General features: G+C 42.7%; 1 long non-coding RNA gene across 1 annotated transcript; it reads right to left on the bottom strand.

Moving 5' to 3' along the window:
• Positions 1-7292: 7292 nt before the first annotated feature.
• On the bottom strand, positions 7293-11748 carry LOC143670503 (uncharacterized). Its single transcript, XR_013169385.1, has 3 exons — positions 11421-11748; positions 11102-11231; positions 7293-9815 (listed from the first exon to the last, which is right to left on the bottom strand). It is a non-coding gene; the product is annotated as an uncharacterized LOC143670503 (long non-coding RNA).
• Positions 11749-22095: the final 10347 nt, after the last annotated feature.

The following is a 22095-nucleotide window of genomic DNA, read 5'->3' as shown; positions in this document are numbered from 1 at the left end:
CTATGGCAGACGGAATTTATTTTCATAAACTCTATAATTTTATATATCTATCCAGGGCTTGTAGTTAGCATTGACTACAAGCAAAACTCACTTTCTTAAACTCTCCACAACATTCTGTATCCATCTAGTGATTGTAGTCAGCAAAGACTACAAACAAAATTCCCTTTCTGAATACTAAATTCACTTTCTTAAACCTTCTGCAACTTTGCATATCCATTGGGGTCTCATAGTCAGCAAGGACTACAATAAACAAAATTTACTTTCGTACTAGGAATATGTTAGTTCAAAAAATTAACATATTGCAAGACTGTGCTTTTAGGAGTTGAAGGTGAGTAAGGTCTGCTGGGAAGGCATTTTTAAAGATATGGGGACTATTTTGAAACTCTTGAAGCAGCACTACGTGAGCAGGTTGGGAATCTTCTCATTCGTCTTTGTCACTCAAAAACAAATAGATATTAAGAGTCAGGGTGAAAAAGGATACGAAAAATGTGTCTTTGAGATTTTGGCTTGAAAACCTGAATGCAAACCGAGGCTTTGGGGATTCTAAGAATCCTTGATTTTGTAGGGGCCTCAGGGCAAACAATGGGGTAAACGCCAGTCAGTTCTGGCCTTATGGTGGCTCCTGTGGAGTGAAAAAGTTCTCTCCCTTGAACGGGGGCGGGTCATTCAGGGACAGCAGGAAATTGATGGAACACTAGAGTATCCCCAAGCCTACAAAGGAGAGAGGTCGTGAAGATTTGAGTGTTGGCTTTACCGTCAACCCCCATAACCAAGCAAGTTTGGAGTGGAGGTAGCTCCAGAATGGCAGTTCAGAACAGAGTCCATGGATCTAGTATTTAATTTTAAAATTAATAATCTTACCTGCCATGTTGAGTGGTATCCGAGGCTCCTTTAAGTCGTTGATCAGGTGTGAAGTCAGCGGAGCCATATGTGATTTCAGGTACTTTCAGTTTTCTTCACCTGCCATGAGCAGGGCTTGAGAGGCTGTCCTGCCCCCCCCCCCCACCCCACTTCAGGAGACAGTGCAGTCCCTGGTCGCAATGCCCATGTTGGTGGCACTTGGGACAAGGCCCCAGTGGGTCATGAGGTCAAGGGTTGTCTCAAGGTCCCCTGACCCAAAGTTGAAGCAAGGCCCTTGAGGCTTGGAACCATGATTCGGGTGACAGCGTGCTTTTAACAATGACTCAAGGAGACAGGGTGCTTTTAACAATGACTGCCACAAGCTGAACCTGTTCTTTGGTTTTCTGCTTCCCTCTCATTGCCTTCTTCTCCTTGGCCTTTCCCCAATTGTTAAAGACAGAAAAGACAGTTTCTAACAGCTTATTAGTGGGAATTTTCAGGCCCATGGAGAGCTTTTTCAGCTTTTTCCAAATGTCAAGGGCAGACTGGGGGATATAATGGTGCCTGGCAAAATTGGACTTTCCTGGGAATCCAGACTCACATCAGTAAACTTTTTTAGGGCTTCTACTAATTTCCCCTCAAACAGAGCCAGGTTTTCCTCTTCGTCCTGAGTGATCTTCTTTGGCTTTTTACAATTAACCAGCTCAGTGTATATTTTCTCATGCCTTTGAGCAAACAAGTTTTAAAAGGTGATCATTAAGATGAGCTCTTCTAATTGAAATTGAGATATGGGCATAGCACAAGCTACCAGTCCCTCTCAGGTCCTTGTCTAGATAGAAAGCTATAAATATCTGGGCATAGGGAATTTCTGACTACTTTTCCTGTCTTTTACAGACTGGAGGATGGTGTGTCATTGAGAGTTTCATTGGAGGGCTATGTTTCCATACCGTTTAGCTTATTTTGATTTTGTCATTTCCCATTTTCTCTGGAAAAGGAAGTAGAGGAGTTTACAGGTACAGCAACTTGAACCCTGCCCTTGCCTGGAAAGATTGCAAGAAATGCTCTTGGAAAGCCTCCTTCGTGAGATTCTGGACCTATGCTTCTGAGGGAGATCCCAAACACAGGTCAGGTACTTAAACCCCTCTCTGGAAGAGTTCCAGGACAATGCTCTTGAGGAGTTGGGGGCTCAAACTCCGCTCTTTCCTGAGAGATACCTGGATTTCTGCTTCCTGGTGGTTCCAGAAAACGGGTCAGGGATTTTAACCCCATCCTAGCCTGAAAGAATTCCAGGACTATGCTCTTGAGGAGTCAGAGACTCAAGCCTGGACAGCCTCTTAGCTGAGAGATGTCTGGACCTATACTTCCAGGGAACTTCCAAGCATGGGTAAGGAACTTTAGCAAGACCTTTGCTCAGAAGGATTCCAGATAAATGCTCTCGAGGAGTTGTAGATTCAAATGACCTCCACCAGTCCAATGCCTTGGAGACACAGGCAGTGAAGTCACTGGTCATCTCTGGGATGTTCTTCACCATGAGATGTCTAGATCTATGCTCCTGAAGGAGTGCACCCCATGCAAGAGAAGCCTAGAGCAATGCTCTCAAGAATAACTTTGTACTATAATTTCCTGATTTCTGAGAGTTAAAAAGTGAGCATGTACTAGAAAAGCTTTATATTCAGCCCCAGTGGATCTCAATAAACTATGAAGACATCGAGGGGAGACACTTCCACTGGAAAATATTCAGTTATCATAAGCACAGATCAGAGGTGACACCCTAGAATGTCAAAGAGAACACCTTGTTTGGTACAAGAATCCTTAGCCCATAAGCTTGTGTTACAAAACATGGGATGTCTCAAAAAACATTGAAAGTCAGACAGAGGAAAAAGAAGGAAACTTTCATGAAGCAGGAAAGAAGACCTCGGAAAAGAGGAACAGATTTAGCAGGAGGAAGGGTCTACATCCCCAGAGGAAAGGAGAGGGGGAGTGTGGGGAAGTTTCAGGGAGCTGAAGAGAGAGAGAGAAAGAGAAAGAGAGAGAGAGAGAGTGAGACAGTGAGAGTGAGACTTGACTTGGCATCAATGTGACTTTAAAAAAAATTTTATTAATAAAACCAATCAACATAAAATATGAACATCCTTTCTTGTCACATGGTTGTATATTCATCATCATGGTCATTTCTTAGACATTTGCATCAATTCAGAAAAAGAAATAAAAAGAAAACAAGAAAAAATATTCATACATACCCCTCCCTTTCATTGATCACTAGCATTTCAATCTACTAAATTTATTTTAACATTTGTTCCCACTATTATTTACTTATTTTTAATCCATCCGTTTGACTCTTGCATGACACCGGGAAAATGCTCCAGTCAGGTCTCAAGGGCAGCATCACCCACCACAATGCGTCTCCTTGAATCTTCATGGCGTGAAGAATGGCTCCTGCCACCTCCAAGGAGGGAGCCAGAGAATTCAAAGGAAACTGAGTTTATATCCTGGAGGAGCCGGATCAGAGTCCCCAGATTCCTAGAGACACAGAACTGAGCCAAATGAGAAGCAAAAGCAAAAGCACGTGGCCAAGGCTCCCAGTCAGTAGCCATGACTTACCAATCCAGTTGGTCAGAGAGGAGAAATGTCTTCTGGCTGGCTTGCCAAAATATGTTTCTGGATTTGAGTCTAGGCTCTTGGCCATGCCATGAGAAAGAATTCAAGGGCATACACAAAGTAAGCAGGTAGAAAATTTATTAAATATGTACGCAGAGAAGGAACATGTGCGCCCTGTTGCAAACAAAGAGATGAGGGGCAGTGCTTGGTAAAAGCGCATTTGGGTGGGTTGGCTACTGCCAGGTGGTTTACATAATTGGGTAGTCCCATGAATGTTGTTTGTGCAGGGTGGGCCCTCCAAACCTTGATTCACATCCTTGCTCAAGGGTTTTATGCTGGGTTGAAAAGCCGTGGTGTTCCAGTTTGCTGGCTGCCAGAATGCAATATACCAGAAACGGAATGGCTTTTAAAAAGGGGAATTTAATAAGTTGCTAGTTTACAGTTTTAAGGCCAAGAAAATGTCCCAAGTAAAACACGTCTATAGAAATGTCCCATCTAAGGCATCCAGGAATAGAAACCTTGGTTCAAGGAGGCCGATGAAGTTCAGGGTTTCTCTCTCAAGTGGAAGGGCACGTGGTGAACACAGTCAGGGTTTCTCTCTCATCTGGAAGGGCACATGGTGAACACGATCAGGGTTCCTCTCTCATCTGGAAGGCAGATGGCGACCACGGCGTCATCTGCTAGCTTCTTCTCCTGGCTTCCTGTTTCATGAAGCTCCCCGGGAGGCACTTTCCTTCTTCATCTCCAAAAGTCTCTGGCTTGTGGGCTCTGCTTCTCGTGGCTATGTCGTTCTTCTCTGCTTTCTCTGAATCTCCTTCTTTCTCCAAAATGTTTCCTCTTTTATAGGACTCGAGTAAACCAATCAAGACCCACCCAAATGGATGGAGACATGTCGTCACACAATCCAGTTTAACAACCACTCTTGATTAAATCAGGTCTCCAAGGAGATGATCTGATTACAGTTTCAAACATACAGTATTGGATAGGGATTATTCTGCCTTTATGAAATGGAATTTAGATTAGAACATGGCTTTTGTAGGGGACATACATCCTTTCAAACCAGCACACGTTTTTTTGTTTGTTTGTTTGCTTGTTTCATTCTTTACAACATTTTAATCTGAATGTTAACAAATTTAAAAAATGCTAACATGTCAACAAAAACGAAATAAATTGTGACTTCTCCTGGCTTCCTCTTTCATGAAGCTCCCCGGGAGGCATTTTCCTTCTTCATCTCCAAAGGTCTCTGGCTTGTGGGCTCTCTGCTTCTCATGGCTATGTCGTTCTTCTCTGCTTTCTCTGAATCTCCTTCTTTCTCCAAAATGTTTCCTATTTTATAGGACTCGAGGAAATCAATCAAGACCCACCCAAATGGATGGAGATATGTCGTCACACTATCCAGTTTAACAACCACTCTTGATTAAATCAGGTCTCCAAGGAGATGATCTGATTACAGTTTCAAACATACAGTATTGGATAGGGATTATTCTGCCTTTATGAAATGGAATTTAGATTAAAACATGGCTTTTCTAGGGGACATACATCCTTTCAAACCAGCACACGTTTTTTTTTGTTTGTTTGTTTGCTTGCTTCATTCTTTAAAACATTTTAATCCGAATGTTAACAAATTTAAAAAATGCTAACATGTCAACAAAAACGAAATAAATTGTGAAGTACATTGCAACAAGTGAGTATAGAACTACGGTCAACTTTTGGGGTTTCTTTTCTGACACTTGAAAACCATTTGAAAACTAGTTTCAACTTACTGTGACGTTTGCGACAACTATTTGCCTTCATTTCTACAATTTTACATCAATTACATGATTATTCTTTTTAACAGAGGAGGAAAGTTAAGTATCATTTATGTTTCAGAATGACATAACTATTGCAAGAATATCACTGACAAACCCTGGCAGAAACCCTCAAGGAACATTGTTCCTTGTTTTCTGAGAGAGTGTTTCATTTTAAAGCAAATTGCCATTACAATCTGCCTCCCAACATATTTACTTATAGATAATGCAGGTAGAAACCGAGGGCAAAATTAAGTTGCTTTTATACATGCTCATAGGAAACTTGAACAAAATTCCTGAATCTGCCTAATTATGTGATAGAGCAAGATGCCATTTAAATGCCATCCATTGTATTCTCAAAACAAATATGCCTGAGTGGACTCACTCATTTTCTTCCCTTCGAGACAATATTTTCAGCTGCTTGGAAAATAAGTGATCTGGCAGAAGGCTTGAGTACAGCCTGTTAGATTAAAGCACAGAGGTGAATGTTCATAATTGAAGGGAAATTGACTTTCTACTGGAGAAAGAATGACATATTCATACTTTACATTGAGCACTAAACAGCACGAGAAGACAAAGTTTGAAAACTTCATTCTCAGCATGCTTTCCTCTTTGAAAATCACAGGCATGTGTGATGGTGCACTATATGAACATAAACAGCCACACTTCACTTATCTCAACCCAGTCCTTTCCTGGCTGCACAGGCTACATTCTACCTGTTGGCTCATTTGTTTTTTCGTTGTTGTAATGTTTCTTTTCATTGTGAAATATAACATATATGCAAAACAGCTATAAATTTCCAATACACTTTAACAAGATGTTACAGAGCAGATTTTTAATAATCATTTTAATTGTGAACTATAACATATATACAAAAAAAGCAATAAGTTCTCAACTACATTTGAACAAGTAGGTTAAAACAGATTTTAAAGTTTGGTATGGGTTACCGTCCCACATTTTTCGTTTTTTCTTCTAGCTGCTCCGAGACATTGAACCAACAGAAACAGAAATAGAATGATTCAGCAGTCGTACTCATTTGTTAAATCCTATCTCCTCTGTTATACTCCTGATTCTCTTTAAATAACATATAACATATATACATATATGTGTGTGTGTGTGTGTGTGTGTGTGTATATATACTAAATTTCAAAGCACATCACAACAATTACTTGTAGAACAGATTTCAGAGTTTGGTATGGGTTACAATGCCACAATTTTGGCTTTTTCTTTCTAGCTGCTCTAAGCTACTGGAGGCTACAAGAAATATCAGTATAATGATTCAGCACTCATACTCGTTTGTCAAACTCGGCCTTCTCTGTGCAACTCCACTACCACCTTTGATCTTTCTCCCTCTCTTTCAGGGGTATTTGGGTCATGCCCATTCTAACTTTTTCATGTTGCAAGGGGCTGTCGATAATATGGAGTAGGGAAATGGAACTAGTTGATGTTCTAGAAGGGCTGGCCCCTCGGCATTTCAGGACTTATTCGGTCTGTTGGCTCGTTGTTTTACATGGAATAAACACCCCCGGGAAGAAGTGAGTCATTTCCCCTGTGCCGATCTCATCTGTAAGAGGACAGCACCGAATCTCGGTGGTCAGGACAGAGCACATGAGAGTGAAGCAGATATGGGGTTATCTCTGGTTCCATTTCCTCCCAGCACAGTGGTGTCCAAGTTTCCCCATCATGCGCTCAGATATGAAAACAATTCAGAAGATCTTTATCTCTGGGTAACTGGTCTGGCCGTCCTCATTGGCTTCATCCTTCATCTACACCTGGCTTTGTCTAGTCCAGTACACTGTCTGTCCCCTTAAGTACTCAGCCTCTCAGGTTTGCTTTGCCTGCCGTCCTATCATTCTCCATCATGAATTGGCTTATTCACAGCTGGATGGTACTGTTCTCCTGTTGAACGGAAACCATCTCACAGACACCAACTTCAGGAAAAGTCACTCTGTGACTATAATGAAGCGAGAAAAGTATAAGACCACTGTGCAAACCACAAAAATAATCAAACACTCCTTCTCCTGGCTACTGTGAGTGACTTGTTTCTTTACCAAATACATCCTTAGCCTTGCTGTATTCTTCCCTCCTTCTAGATAAAATTCACTAAGATACCCACTCTGAATTATTCTTGCTTCTTGACAACACCACCACCAGAGCACACCTGACTTTCCTGATGTCGCCACGTGCCTGTCCATTTGAGAGAGAAACCCCAAACATCCTCGACCTTCTTGAACCAAAGTGTCTCTCCCTGGATGCCTTAATTTGGACATTTTTATAGCCTTGCCTTAATTTGGACATTTTCATGGGTTTAGAACTGTAAACTTGGAACTTATTAAATCCCCCTTTTGAAAAGCTGTTCCGGTTCTGGTATATCGCATTCTGGCACCTTACTAACTAAACATTGGGACTGTGTACCCAGGTGTTCACCTTTCTAATTGATTTGTTTATAGGTGAGATTGAAAACTGATCTGAAAGTGATAAATGCATTGTTCAAGGACAGGGATTGGACCGTGCCCATTTATATGTACTCCTTAAGCTCACTGTGAACATTAATAATCCTTGACTCATAAAATGGTAAATTCCCATTCAGTACAACAACCATACCAGAAGTGCAGTGTTATGCGTCATTAGCACGTATTAGATATCTGAGTTTATACTCAATAGAATACATGAAGTGCTTATCACAGTGCATGTTACCAAGTGACTCCTGTCTCCTTCCCCATCTGACCCCAGCCTCAGGTGTCCCTTCTAATTAAATTGAAATATACTTTCCAGGAGGCAAGAGAGCCCAGCTTGATTTCTAATCCTTATTTACCTTCAGTAGATCACTTAAGGCCTTATGTTTTCATTTCATCTCTTTTATGGCATAAGGGAATTGGTCCATATTACCTCTTCTCCAAAGGCTCCCTAAATCTATGATTTCAACTCGAGAGAAAAAGCATCCAGCATACTCCATCAGGACCCTCGGGACCTGACAGAGGGCATTTCCCATGTGAATAATTTGCTAAAGCAGCTTTCCTTAAACCATGTTCTTTGGTTGGAAAGAGTATCCTCGTACATGTGCATTCATTTCAAAACCACCAAGAATAAACCACAAGAGCCTCAAAATAATGATTCTATTTTATTGTCAAATTAGAAATAAAAATAAACTGTGAGAAGTTGCTAGGGCATACAACTTCATGAAGATTATGGAGCAATGGAGGCACCCGTTGTGGAAAGTTAAATGTGGCTTATCCTGTAGGGAGTGCAAGGGCTACAAACACAAAGGTCATTGATGGTGAGACTACTGACAGCATCAACCATCTGGAATTTGCGCACCAATGGGTGTTTTAAAATGAAAGTAATGGAGCGTTGGCTAACCCTGACCTCTGAGGTAGGAAGTATGGGTGAGAGAACAGAAAAAGATACCTAAATTCTCTACAAACATGTTACTTTACAAAAAACAAGCCTATAACCAAAACATGCAGGTCATGCTCAAATTTGCTCTTGCAAGGAGACCCTCGGTTTATGATGTTTGGATACATTCTTTCTCCTGCTGGATAGCTGGGGGGGGGGGAATAAATTATTAAGAGGGTGTTTTCCTAAGATTAAGTTCAGTTTCTTCAAAAAGAGCTCCCTGCCAAGCAATGGGAGGTTACCATACATGCTTTAAAGTTATAACACCAAAGCACTGCTCACAAATCCTCACAGTGAGCTGTGTGTGTGTGTGTGCCAGTGTGTTTCTTTGGGTGCGTGTTAATCCCCTGAACATTCACTGGAATCTATATCAGCTGTTTTGTAATTTTTCCACAAGAGGTAGACTTATGGTGTTACCATTTTTTCCATAGATTACTCTGAGACTGAGGAGCTAGTTAAGCATTTTCTTCAGATTTATCTATCACTATACAATTAAGAAATTATATCCTTTCAGACAAATTTAACTAACTTTGGAACCCTCAAATATAATGTCATGACAAAAAGCGCCCCTTAGCTTTTGTGAATATACTTTTTCCAGCAGGCTGTAACTCCAGAAAACAAAACTTTTCCCTTGAGCCTGGGAGCCTTGAGTATACCCAAGATCTAAACTTGCACTTCCACCTCATCTTCTTATCAGGCAGAGGAAGCAAAAACTACAGTTCACCTGGTTCTTTAGGGATCAGATCATGGACCCCAACTGCTAGATGCAGAAAAATGCCAAACAACCACCAAGTGGACAAAACTGAGATTTTTCTAGCGCTATGCCCGATGTTTCAAGATAGGTTTTTAAATGGTATTAGTAATTTTCCAAGAAGGAACTAGTTGTTTTGTCCCCCCATTGCTACTAGGGCCTATTATGTAAGAATCGCTTATATAATCCAAGTCAGAAGACAATTTCATATTTTTAGCTATTTTGTTAAATACAATGCTACTCTAATTATTGCTTACTTTGTCACAAAATTTACTTAGAAGAGTTTATTTACTGAACTTTCACCACTGATTGGCCTTATTAGAAACCCCCGTGACTTAGTTTCCTTCAAGGGGAGAGTATTTTTTCTTCAGTATTAGTTTTCTTCAGTTTTGACCTGCCAAACTTTTCCACTTCGGACAAGTCTGGCTTATCACTCGTCTTTCCTAAAAGAAAAAAACAAAACATTTTTAAAAGCTTAACTGGCATAACTATGCTCAAACTAAGGACTCACACCCAAAATCCTCACACTTGCCATCAGTGTGTATTTTACTTTCTGATTTTCAATAGGAAAATACCAACAGAGATCAGAAAAGTCAGGTTTTTATTAGTATACTTTCAATTCCACATCATCACTCTGCTTCTAACAGGCAGTAGCTGCCTTTTAATCAGGATGCACAAGAAACTAACATGCTCTAGAAACCAGCAGCTAAAACGTCCGACTCTTTTAAAATGACATCAAAGGTAAAATGGAGGTGATAAAAGCCCAAGAGCAGGTAGGGATAAAAAAGAAAATTAAGGACTGGGTTGAACCAGTTAGTTATTAAGCAACTTCACTTTCTATTCAATACTTTGGGGCGGGGGCGTTTTATTACTTGGGGGTAGGGAGCCGGAAATAAAAAGCATGGCTTAAGTTGAACTAGGTTCTTTCCATTTTGACCTGACCGAAGACAGTAGACTAAAAGAGAAACAATAGGACAATAAAAGAGGGAAGGGATCTGATCAGGAAATAACTAATGACATGTCTCACAACAAGGTCCTGGTGCCACTGGCTTGTAACTGCTCTAAGAAATGAACAACTAATTAGGATCAGGCCTGGCACAAGAGCAGAACTGGACAGACCAAATACAGTTGTCTTATTGCACCACTTTCTCTGTCTCCAAAAGCAGAGGCAAGGACATGAGGCTTAGAGGTGCGTGGCCGTCCGTGGTCAGGATGAATGCCTGGTACCCCGGAAACATTCCATTTATCCCGAACTGACCATAGGACATCCTAGAAACTGGAAAGCAGAGGTCTCCTGCGCATGCCTAGCTCCACCCTCGCGGGGTAGGACCCGTCCAGGGCCCAGAGTAGAATAGAGGCCGCCCAATCAGCTAGAGTCCTGAATATGCCTCCATCCAGTCGAGGTCACCCCAAAATCTCTGCTGAGCGATCAGACTGCAATCTGCAAAGCTAGGGAAACCAGGACCAACCTTAACGACAGGGCTGGTGCACTGACTTTCAGGAGCAATTTGCATACATCTTTTAATGACTACCGCTGTGGGCGCCCAGCCTAATGGCTTCCAGGGGGAGGGAGAGAGGGGCGGCTTCGTCTTCGCAGCCTCGGAGCTGTAGCTACCGCGGCGGCGGGGTGGGCTCTGGGCGTCCACTCCCTCGGCCTTCCCCGCCCCACCCCCGGGGGATCCGGCTTCGGGGCGGAAGATGCGGCAGGAAGACAGAAGCACAGACTCACCCTGTGGCAGCGCAGATTTCCAAGGCCAGCCGGACACCGGCCCCTCCAGCGTGCGAAGACCCGACACACCGCACCCGCAGCCCCCGGGCGTTCGCCTCCTCTGGCTCCCGGAGGGGCCGCTGGTCCTCACCTGAAGACGTGAACACAGTTAAGAGACAACTGCCCGGTGCGTGCAGCTCCTCACTCTGCGCTAGGGTAGCGTTCCCGCGCAGAGCTCTGCAGTTATAAGTCCCGGGCGGGCACCCTGGGCAGGAACCCCGGGCCCCGCCCAGCTTTCCCTGATTGGCCGAGAGCCCGCGAGCTCGCCTCCCGGCTCTACCTGGACTTTCCTCTTGTGGGCCTCCGCCCACTCTCTCCCCAAAGCTTAAGACCTCACCCGGGCAACCGTGCTTGATGATATCATCAGGGCCCGCCTCCCAGACGCCGCTACAGCCTTCTGATTGGCCGAAGGACCGCGGGAGCACTCCTCTGCCCCTCCCACTGCTTTGGTAACCATCCTTGTCATTAAAGTATTGATTCCACCCTTGACTGTGTAAGTGTTGAACTGAGAGAGAGCAGATGGAAGGTACATGGAGGGAGGCGAAAGACACATAGCTGCTAAGTGAATATTCATATAGATGGGAGATGGGAAAAATAAGTGCTCTTCTGGAGTAGTTTTGCCCTCCATTTCGAAAACACCTAATGCCGGACTGCTTCTCTAATCACTAGATTCACTTTCCAATTTAGAGGAGTTTTGTTTTTTTCAATCAGCCAGGGATTGAGACTTAGGGCCCTGAATCCATTTATTAATTGAAAAACAGATAGCACTGAATCTCTGCTGTAGCAGCTACATTTATGGGGAAAAGTAAAAGAGGAAATTTTATGGCAGAGCCTAGAGCAGAACGGAAGCATGCTGCATGGCATACTTATATGCATTTACTAAGTGAAGAAACTGAAGCCCGGAGAAGGAAAGGGATAATGTTGAGGTCTCATGGAAGAAGTTGCCACTCAACCTAAAATTGTGGAATTGTAACCCATACCATACTCTGAAATCTGCTCTAAAAGTAATCATTGCGATGTGCTTTCAAATGTATTGCTTTTAAATATTTATATTATTTTTCCCAAAAGAAGGAAGAAGGAGGCGACTGTGATGATAGATGCACAGCTCTCTGATGGTGTTGTGAATCACTGACTGTACACATTGTATGATTACATGGAATGTGAATATATAATATATATCAATAAAGACTTTAAAAGAAAAAAGAAGAAAGTACAAAGAAAGTATCGGTAGAGTCTCTTAGGGATCTGAAGGGAAGAAAAAATATATATACAGATATGTATGGAACTATTAAACTCACCCATCTGTGAAACCTCCCAACCACTGGGGACTTCCAGGAAACTAGGCCAGTTCCTGGATTTTGAGGCTTGCTCTTATGAAACTTACTTCTGTAGGGAAGAAGTTAAGACTACTTATAATAAGGCCCAAGAGTTGCTTACAAGAAGCCTGTTTGTTGCTCAGATGTGAACTTTCTGTCTCTAAACTCAACTCTGCATGGAAAATCGTTACCTTCCCCACTACGTGGTACAAACCATTGAGGGATGAAAACTTTCCTGACAGCATGGGGTATGACTTCCATGGATGAGTCTGGCCCTGGCTACCTGGGATCGATAATACCTTCCTGACCAAAAGGGGGAAATGAAGTGTAATAAAATAAGTCATCAGTGGCCAAGAGAGATCAAACGGAGTCAAGAGGCTGTTCTGGAGACAAGCTTCAGTTAGATAGTGCTAATTGTTATGGTTTGGTACGCTGCAATCAACTTCACTCCTGTTGACTCTTAAGAACGCCTAGGGCTCGAACTGAGACTCTATAACGGTTTCCTGCATTAGCTTTGCGTTCCTGGAACACACAATTCCCAGAGAATTCCTAGGTCAGATAAATCCTGAATCCCAGAGGGACCAGTCTCTCCAGGATTATCAGTTAATTACATTCTCCTATCCTTTAGTTTGGAAACCCCTTGCCAGCACTGAAAAGTAAGAACAGGCATTCTCCAAAGATCCCTATAGATGGGGTGAAGCTTTAAAGGAGGAGAAGGGATGACAGACATAATCTGATTTTACAAACAAGTGTGGCTGCTGAATCACCATATTAAAAAATCTCTTTCTAGCCTCCAGTTTCTGGAGCCACTGGGAGGAAAAATCTGAGATGACAGAATGGTAGCCTATTGACAAAATCTGAGGTCTGTTCTGTAATGACTTGTTGAAGTGTGCTTTGAAAATTATTGCTTTTCCCTCTCTTCTGTATATATATATCTTTGTGTGTATATATATATTATACACTAAAAAGTTTTAAAAAAAAGGAAAAGAAAAGAAATAAGGTTACATGAGCAAGGAGTAAATCTCCAAGAGCAGAGCTACGTGATCTTCTTAGAAACCCTTAATAAATGTTTTGAAAGACAGCAGCTTTTTGTTTTCAGAGCCTCCAGCCTCTTCAGGAAAGACCTGTAGACAAGTTCAAAGACCTGCATTTCACTATGTACCTAATTTCTATCATGCTAAAATTGTTCCTGCTTCAAATGCCCAGTGTTTAACAAGAGTCCATGAAAATATTTCATCAAAGCTTTTCTTGCGTGTGGTCTCATACATATAGTACCTCTGTAAAATGAGAGGTCATTTTAAGATAGCACATCCAATAGGAGCACTATAGTGTGAAGTGGTTGTTTTTTGTCTTTTTTTGTTTGTTTGTTTTTTACATGGGCAGGTACCGGGAATCGAACCCGGGTCTCTGGCACGGCAGGCGAGAATTCTGTCACAGCCACCATCGCACGGCTTGGAAGTGGCTGTTTTCATAAGTGAAGAAAGCATATAGAAGCATAGTAAAACATGCTGGCCAAGTTAAATGCAGGCTGTCTGGGCTGTGGGTTGAGGATTGTGCGAGCGGGATAAGTGAGATAAGAAATCTCGTCTGCGCAGAGGAAGGTTGAGGTTGGGTTGAAGGCTGGAAGGGAAAATGAGTAAATCTGTCAGTGGTGAATGAGGAAGACGTGCAGTAAGCGAGCGAGCAGTCCCGATCTAAGTGTTGTGTTTGGAGAAAAGGCGATGTTAAGGGAAACAGTTTTACCATTGCAAATGAAAAAGTATAAGCAGCACCCGCGGGGATTCAGAATTGATAGAACAAACATACTCCCAATTTAACTTCCTTCTTTATGACCTATATCAAGGAATTTGTTGCTCTACATAACGGCGGCCCCAAAACACAGTACAGAAGTAGCGAGAAGTAAACTGTCAACCATTGATATCGACCCAAGCCCCTTGGCCTCTGAAAGCATTATTCCAATTCACCTCGATTTATCTGATTCTACTGGTCTCCAGGCTAACCCCTTGCCTTTTCTGTTTTGAAACAGAAACCTTCAAAATCCGCTATCCCGTTAATCACTCGGAAGCTGGGAGCAACCAATGAGAGCAGGCCCTGCCCCCACGCTACACTGGCTCAGCCAATGACAGAACCGCAGCCAACACTCACAGCGATTGGCCCAAAATGTGGAAAGCTTTATCTGGCGGAGCCAATAAGGGCTGTCCTGTGACGTTCTCAATTGGAGAAGGGGCAAGAAGGGGGCGTGGGTCTCTGCCTATTGTTTTTGCTTTTCATATCATCTGCTATTAACCGCAGCGATTTCAGATTCGAAATTCAGAGCTGGGAGTGGACGTCTCTCTTGCTTCTTCCATCAAATGAAGAGTGTGTTGGTGATGAACAAAGAAAAACGTTGATTTCCTGCGCTTTTTGCTCAATCTCTGTGAATATTGGTTTAATCTTTACACATCAAGCTCATGCGCCTGACCAAATAAAGCCAATCGCCTTAACCCGGCGTAGTGACAACTCCTACCCCAGTGCAGTGGCCAGTAAAACGGGATTCGTCTGTTCGCTGGCAGGTCACCACGCCCCTTCTCTTTGAACAGGGTCTGTCATCTGGCTGAAGGAATGAATAAAGGGTGGACGGTGCAGGCTGGCGGAGGAGTGGAAGTTTACAAATGGGGCGATTTATTCTTTCTCCTTATTAGAAGGGATTTCAAGAAATCTAGGATCACAGACCTGACAAGGTGGGCCCCTCCCTGAGGCAAGCATTAGGCCAGCAAGAGGGCATCAGGCCTCCTCCCCATGGTGTTTTCAAGCAGATTGTGCCTCTGCTGCCAAGGGTGCATGTGAGGCTTGTCACGGTCCCCCTACTCACACCCGCTGCCTCTGCGGTTGCCACGTGAATGTTCTGAAATCCTGCAACCTGCCCATGATTTTACTCTGCTTCAAGGTCTACCTGCACATGAGGTTATTGTGAATCACATCAGCCTATGGGAGGTGCACAAGGGCGGGACCATATCTCCTTGGGAGGAAATCGTGCTTGATCAGGTATTCTGGCACGGATCACTGGGAGTTTTGCCTTAAAATTAATAACAGACACGGTTACCATGTCGTTGAAATAACTAAACTGGCATCGTGAATTCCATTGCTTCTAGACATGAAGAGACCTTTCCTAGAAGGGATTCAGGATAGGTGGCAGGCCTTCTGCATTGTTCAAACTGACGTCAGAACCCAAGCGGATCTGCTGACTCTTATTCGAATGTCTAGTCCACTAGGCATGTGACTAGCCTTTGAGCTTTTGGGACTGTCGTTTGCTCAGAGAAAAAACCTGCATCTCTGCATTAACCTGCTTGTTGGGTAATACATTCAGAAAAAAGGAAATGCAGTATTCAATTGCTTTCACTACTTTGCTCTCCAATGGGTAATTAATGCAAATGAATATACCTAAGCATATTGTTTCCGTGGCCAAATACCTACAGCTGGGGATGGCGGACAAGTTGGGTGCTGCTTCTTATTTTCAGCCTCCTAGATTCCTTCTGTGGCCTCAGACCTTCCCCGTTAATGATGGAGTGGGTACTTCCTTTTGTAGGCATCAAGGAGAGGGACGATTTACAGTGACGGGTTCGGTGTAAGGAACCCTGGCGGGAGAGGAGCATGAGGAATTTGTGAACCCTCGGTGGCCTTGAGTCAGGACACGCAGCTATGGGAGCACGTCCCGGCCGAGTCATTCCCTATATTCTCCTTTCCGCCTATGAGTGTGTCTATGCTCAGACCCTCATCTGTGGGAGATGAGTGTATCAGTTAGAAATTTCATGCCACTTCAAGGGTGTTGGCTCAGATGAAAGGAATGTGGATCACTGAAATGGACGCGTCCCCACACGAGGGACAAGGGAAGCCTAAAGCCAGTCCAAAATTCCACGACACTAGCCTAGCTAACAATTGATTAGTACGGGTAAACCCAGCAGGATGTCAAGAAGCGTGGCTGCAACGTCCTCTCTGGCAGGATATTGGAAGGATTCTCATTCTTGGACATTCCTTCATGTCTGTTTGCCTTTCCTCTTTCAATTTTTAATATTTTTATTAGAAACGTTGTGGGTTTACAAAAATCGTACACACAATACGGGATTCCCATATATCACCCTATTATTAACACCTTGCATTGTTGTGGAACATTTGGGACAATTGATGAAAGCACTTTTATATAATTGTACTATTAACTATAGTCCACGGTTTAACTTACCGTTCACCATTGTGTAGTTCCACCGACTTTTTTCTTTTTTCTGTCATGGGGAGGCCCCGGGAATTGAACCTGGGTCTCTGGCATGATAGGTGAGAATACTGCCACGGAGCTACCGTTGCACCGCCCTCCAGAGACTTTTAAAAAACCTTTCTTCCATTACCTTATAAGCCATCTGATATGTCCCCCTTTTGAGAGCAGTCTCCCCCTCTTCTTAAATGTGAGCTGGCCTGTGATGTTGTGGACGAATGGAGTATGGTGACTGTCACATAATGCCAATTCTGCACCTGATCTTTAACAGGACTGGTGGTTCCTTTGCTGTTGGAGAGGTTTGAGCCGCCGTGTGAGAAGTCTGCCTATCCTGCTGGAGAGTCCACAGAGAGACGCTCTGAGACGTTTCAGAGAGGGAGAGCGACGTATCCGGGCCCAGCCATGCAACAAGTCCCTCTAAGGCACCTGGCACGTGAGTGGACGTTGTCCTGCAACTTCCAGAGTAGGTCTGATATCCACTCGATACCACTGCGTGGCACTAAGCTGCTTTTTATGTCTCAAAGGTCCCGTATGACTGTTCTTGGGACAACGCATATGTGGAATGAAGAAAGTGAAAACCCTCCCGTTCCAAGCACAGAGAAAGCATTGATAAAAGCACCATAAATATTCACTTAAAGGCTCAGCTGCACTTGGAAGGAGCCAGAAAATAATCAAGAACTGAGACCTTCGTATATAGCGTAGAGTATTGAAGGAGACACCCTCAGCGAATGGGAAGACGGCTTCCCTCTGGGCAAAGGAGATGACAAGGAAACTCACATCCCTCGGCCTTGGCTCAAGTTGGGGGAAGGCAGGACGTGTTCCCTGGAGAATTTGTCATCACAGGCCTGCCCACATGTGGCTTTGGAGCTCAAATGAACACAATCAGCATGGCCCAATTAATTCCTGGCCGCAAAATCAGACCTGTGCATAAACAAACCGATTCCGTTCTGTAGGTGCCAACCTCTGACTGAGGCTTAAACAATATTCCGAAAGGCAAAGCCTATCCAAACATACACGCGATCACAAAACAAGCCACCGCCACACAGGCAATAAACCAAATCTGCCGACCTCCAAAGAGGTCTTCCTTAGTATCGGATGCAGATTATTAAAATAGGTGTTCAATACGTTTAAATATATGAGCAAACATCCACTAATTACTTTTTTCGAAGGCAAGCAGACTGTCTAGAAGAAAACTACCAAGACAAAAAAAGAAAATCATGTAACTTCAAACAACAGATGATACTCAGCGGGCTAGAGTATTAATCACCTGGAAGATAGATGAAAGAGATTATACTGAATGCTTCAGAGAGATAAAGAGAAATAATGGATAAAAGAGAGGAGATGAGAGATAAGGAACGAAATGAGAAGACCGAAAATACACCTAATAGGTGCACTGGAAAGAGAAAATGGTGGTGGTGTTGGTGGGGGGGGGGGGCGGCGTGTCTGAGGATGAGTAACATTCAAGGAGGAAATGGCTGGTAATTTCCCAGAATTAAGCAAAGATACGGGTCGCTAGATTCAGAAAGTATACCTGGGCATAGCCTAGGAGAGCTACAGAACACTGAGGTCCAGGTGACCTAATAAGCAGACGAAAGGACAGATTTCCTACAAAGCAATGACAGGCAGACTGAGAGCAATCCTCTTCTGATCAACAAATGGCAACCAAAGGTGAGTGATGAGAGACGCATCACTGTGCATTCAGAGTTGCCTCCCTAGCCACAATGCTATTTAAGAATGAGGGAGAGATGGACATGAAGACAGAACCCACCGACCCCCCAGATCCCTCTGTCCCAGCTGCTGGGTGTGCGGTTGGAAGCCAGCCGTCGGCCATTAGCCCCTTCTGGTATTACCTGAGCTGCAGAGAGCTGCCTTGCCCAACCAAGGTCACGCCCTTCCCGAGATGACCCACCAGAAATGACCGATCCAAGAGGGGCTGTAAATGTCTGGGCTATTCTGGTCCCGTGCAGAATAACTCTGAGGGGTCGTTTGACCTTCGGAGCTCCCCATGCATGCCAGCGAAGCTTTTGCTGGGCCTGCATTACAGCTCACTTCTCCCTCTGCCGACGTCTGCCACCTCCTGGTCCCTTTCCACAGGTGTTGATCCTGAATAAGTGCCCTGCACACTAAATTCCATCTCAGGGCCTGCTTCCTGAAGAACCTAACCTGAAGGTAAAGACACATCCAGACGAACAAAACACTAGCAGCCCCTCCACCAACAGACACCTCTCGAGAGGCGCTTCTGAGGAACATGCTTTAGCAAGAAGGAAAATGATCACACAAAGGTGACATGAACTGCAGGAAAGAACGGTAACAGAATCAAACGCCAAACATGGGCAAATAAGAACCAGCAGTGGTTGTATAAAACAGTTCTCATCATGGTGGTGGCTGCTGTGGGGAATAAAACAAGCTAGAACTAAACACTGGATAATAAACATGCTTAACGTGGGGGCGGGTCAGAGTTAAAATACTCTAAACTGTGTGGGAGTAGAGCAAAGGTGCTGCCTGAATATAGGCCTGTGTTAAGCATGCTTGTCAGAATGCTGATGAAGTCCGTTAATATATAAGATGTAGAGATTCAGTGTCCAAACGTGGGTCCTGGCAGGGTGTGTGTGTGTGTGTGTGTGTGTGTGTGTGTATGTGTTGTGTGCGTGTGTATCTGCGTGTATGTGTGGGGGTGTGGTGTTTGCCTGTGACAGGGGCAGGAAATTGAACAAAAGCGTCAATGGCTTTCATAAGAAATGAGAAGCAAAGATAGACCATATGCTGGGTCCCAAAGCAAGTCTTAACAAATTTAAAAAGATTGAAATAATGCACAACACTTTCTCGGATCATAAAGGAATGAAGTTGGAAATCAATAATAGGCGGAGTGCCAGAAAATTCACAAATACGTGGAGCCTCAACAACACACTCCTAAACAACAAGTGGGTCAAAGAAGAAATTGCAAGAGGAATTAGCAAATACTTCGAGGAGAATGAAAATGAAAACACAACGTATCAAAACTTATGAGACGCAGCAAAGGCAGTGCTAAGAGGGAAATTTATTGCCCTAAATGCCTATATCAGAAAAGAAGAAAAGGCAAAAATGCAGGAAGTAACTGTCCACTGGAAGAACTGGAGAAAGAACAGCAAACTAATCCCAAAGCAAGCAAAAGGAAACAAATAACAAAGATTCGAGCAGAAATAAATGAAATTGAAAACATGAAAACAATACAGAAAATCAATGAGAGCAGAAGTTGGTTCTATGAGAAAATCATAAGATTGATGGGCCCTTAGCAAGATTGACAAAAAGAAGAAGAGAGAGGATGCAAATAAATAAGATCAGAAATGGAAGAGGAGACATAACTACTGACCTCACAGAAATAAAGGAGCTAATGACAGGATACTATGAACAGCTTATGCTAATAAATACAACAATTTATATGAAATGGACGGGTTCCTGGAAAGACATGAACAACCAACTTTGACTCAAGAAGACATAGATGACCTCAACAAACCAATCAGAAGTAAAGAAATTGAATCAGTCATTCAAAAGCTTCCTAAAAAGAAAAGTCCAGGACCAGACGGCTTCACATGTGAATTCTATCAAACATTCCAGAAAGAATTAGTATCAACTCTCCTCAAGCTCTTCAAAAAAATTGAAGTGGAGGGAAAACTACCTAATTCATTCTACGAAACCAACATCACCCTCATACCAAAACCAGGCAAAGATATTACAAAAAAAGAAAACTACAGACCAATCTCTCTAATGAATATAGATGCAAAAATCCTCAATAAAATTCTGGAAAATCGTATCCAACAACACATTAAAAGAATTATACATCATGACCAAGTAGGATTCATCTCAGGTATGCAAGGATGGCTCAACATAAGAAAATCAATTAATGTAATACACCATATCAACAAATCAAAGCAGAAAAATCACATGATCATCTCAATTGATGCAGAGAAGGCATTTGACAAGATTCAACATCCTTTCCTGTTGAAAACACTTCAAAAGATAGGAATACAAGGGAACTTCCTTAAAATGATAGAGGGAATATATGAAAAACCCAGAGCAAATATCATCCTCAATGGGGAAAAATTGAAAACTTTCCCCCTAAGATCAGGAACAAGACAAGGATGTCCACTACCACCATTATTATTCAACATTGTGTTGGAGGTTCTAGCCAGAGCAATTAGACAAGAAAAAGAAATACAAGGCATCAAAATTGGAAAGGAAGAAGTAAAACTATCACTGCAGATGATATGATACTATATGTCGAAAACCCGGAAAAATCCACAACAAAACTACTAGAGCTAATAAATGAGTACAGCAAAGTAGCAGGTTACAAGATCAACATTCAAAAATCTGTAGCATTTCTATACACTAGTAATGAACAAGCTGAGGGGGAAATCAAGAAACGAATCCCATTTACAATTGCAACTAAAAGAATAAAATACCTAGGAATAAATTTAACTAAAGAGACAAAAACTTATATAAAGAAAACTACAAAAAACTGTTGAAAGAAATCACAGAAGACCTAAATAGATGGAAGGGCATACCGTGTTCATGGATTGGAAGACTAAATACAGTTAAGATGTCAATCCTACCTAAATTGATTTACAGATTCAATGCAATACCAATCAAAATCCCAACAACTTATTTTTCAGAAATAGAAAAACCAATAAGCAAATTTATCTGGAAGGGCAGGGTGCCTCGAATTGCTAAAAAACATCTTGAGGAAAAAAAAGAAGCTGGAGGTCTCGCACTGCCTGACTTTAAAGCATATTATGAAGCCACAGTGGTCAAATCATCATGGTATTGGCATAAAGATAGATATATTGACCAATGGAATCGAATAGAGTGCTCAGATATAGACCCTCTCATCTATGGACATTTGATCTTTGATAAGGCAGTCAAGCCAACTCACCTGGGACAGAACAGTCTCTTCAATAAATGGTGCCTAGAGAACTGGATATCCATATGCAAAAGAATGAAAGAAGATCCATGTCTCACACCCTATACAAAAGTTAACTCAAAATGGATCAAAGATCTAAACATTAGGTCTAAGACCATAAAACAGGTAGAGGAAAATGTTGGGAGATATCTTATGAATCTTACAACTGGAGGCAGTTTTATGGACCTTAAACCTAAAGCAAGAACACTGAAGAAGGAAATAAATAAATGGGAACTCCTCAAAATAAAACACTTTTGTGCATCAAAGAACTTCATCAAGAAAGTAGAAAGACAGCCTACACAATGGGAGACAATATTTGGAAATGACATATCAGATAAAGGTCTAGTGTCCAGAATTTATAAAGAGATTGTTCAACTCAACAACAAAAAGACAGCCAACCCAATTGCAAAATGGGAAAAAGACTTGAACAGACACCTCTCAGAAGAGGAAATACAAATGG

Source organism: Tamandua tetradactyla, chromosome X (assembly GCF_023851605.1).
Source record: "Tamandua tetradactyla isolate mTamTet1 chromosome X, mTamTet1.pri, whole genome shotgun sequence".
NCBI lineage: Eukaryota > Metazoa > Chordata > Mammalia > Pilosa > Myrmecophagidae > Tamandua > Tamandua tetradactyla.
Note: the sequence above shows the minus strand (reverse complement) of the source record. Positions and strands in the feature narration are given on the sequence as shown.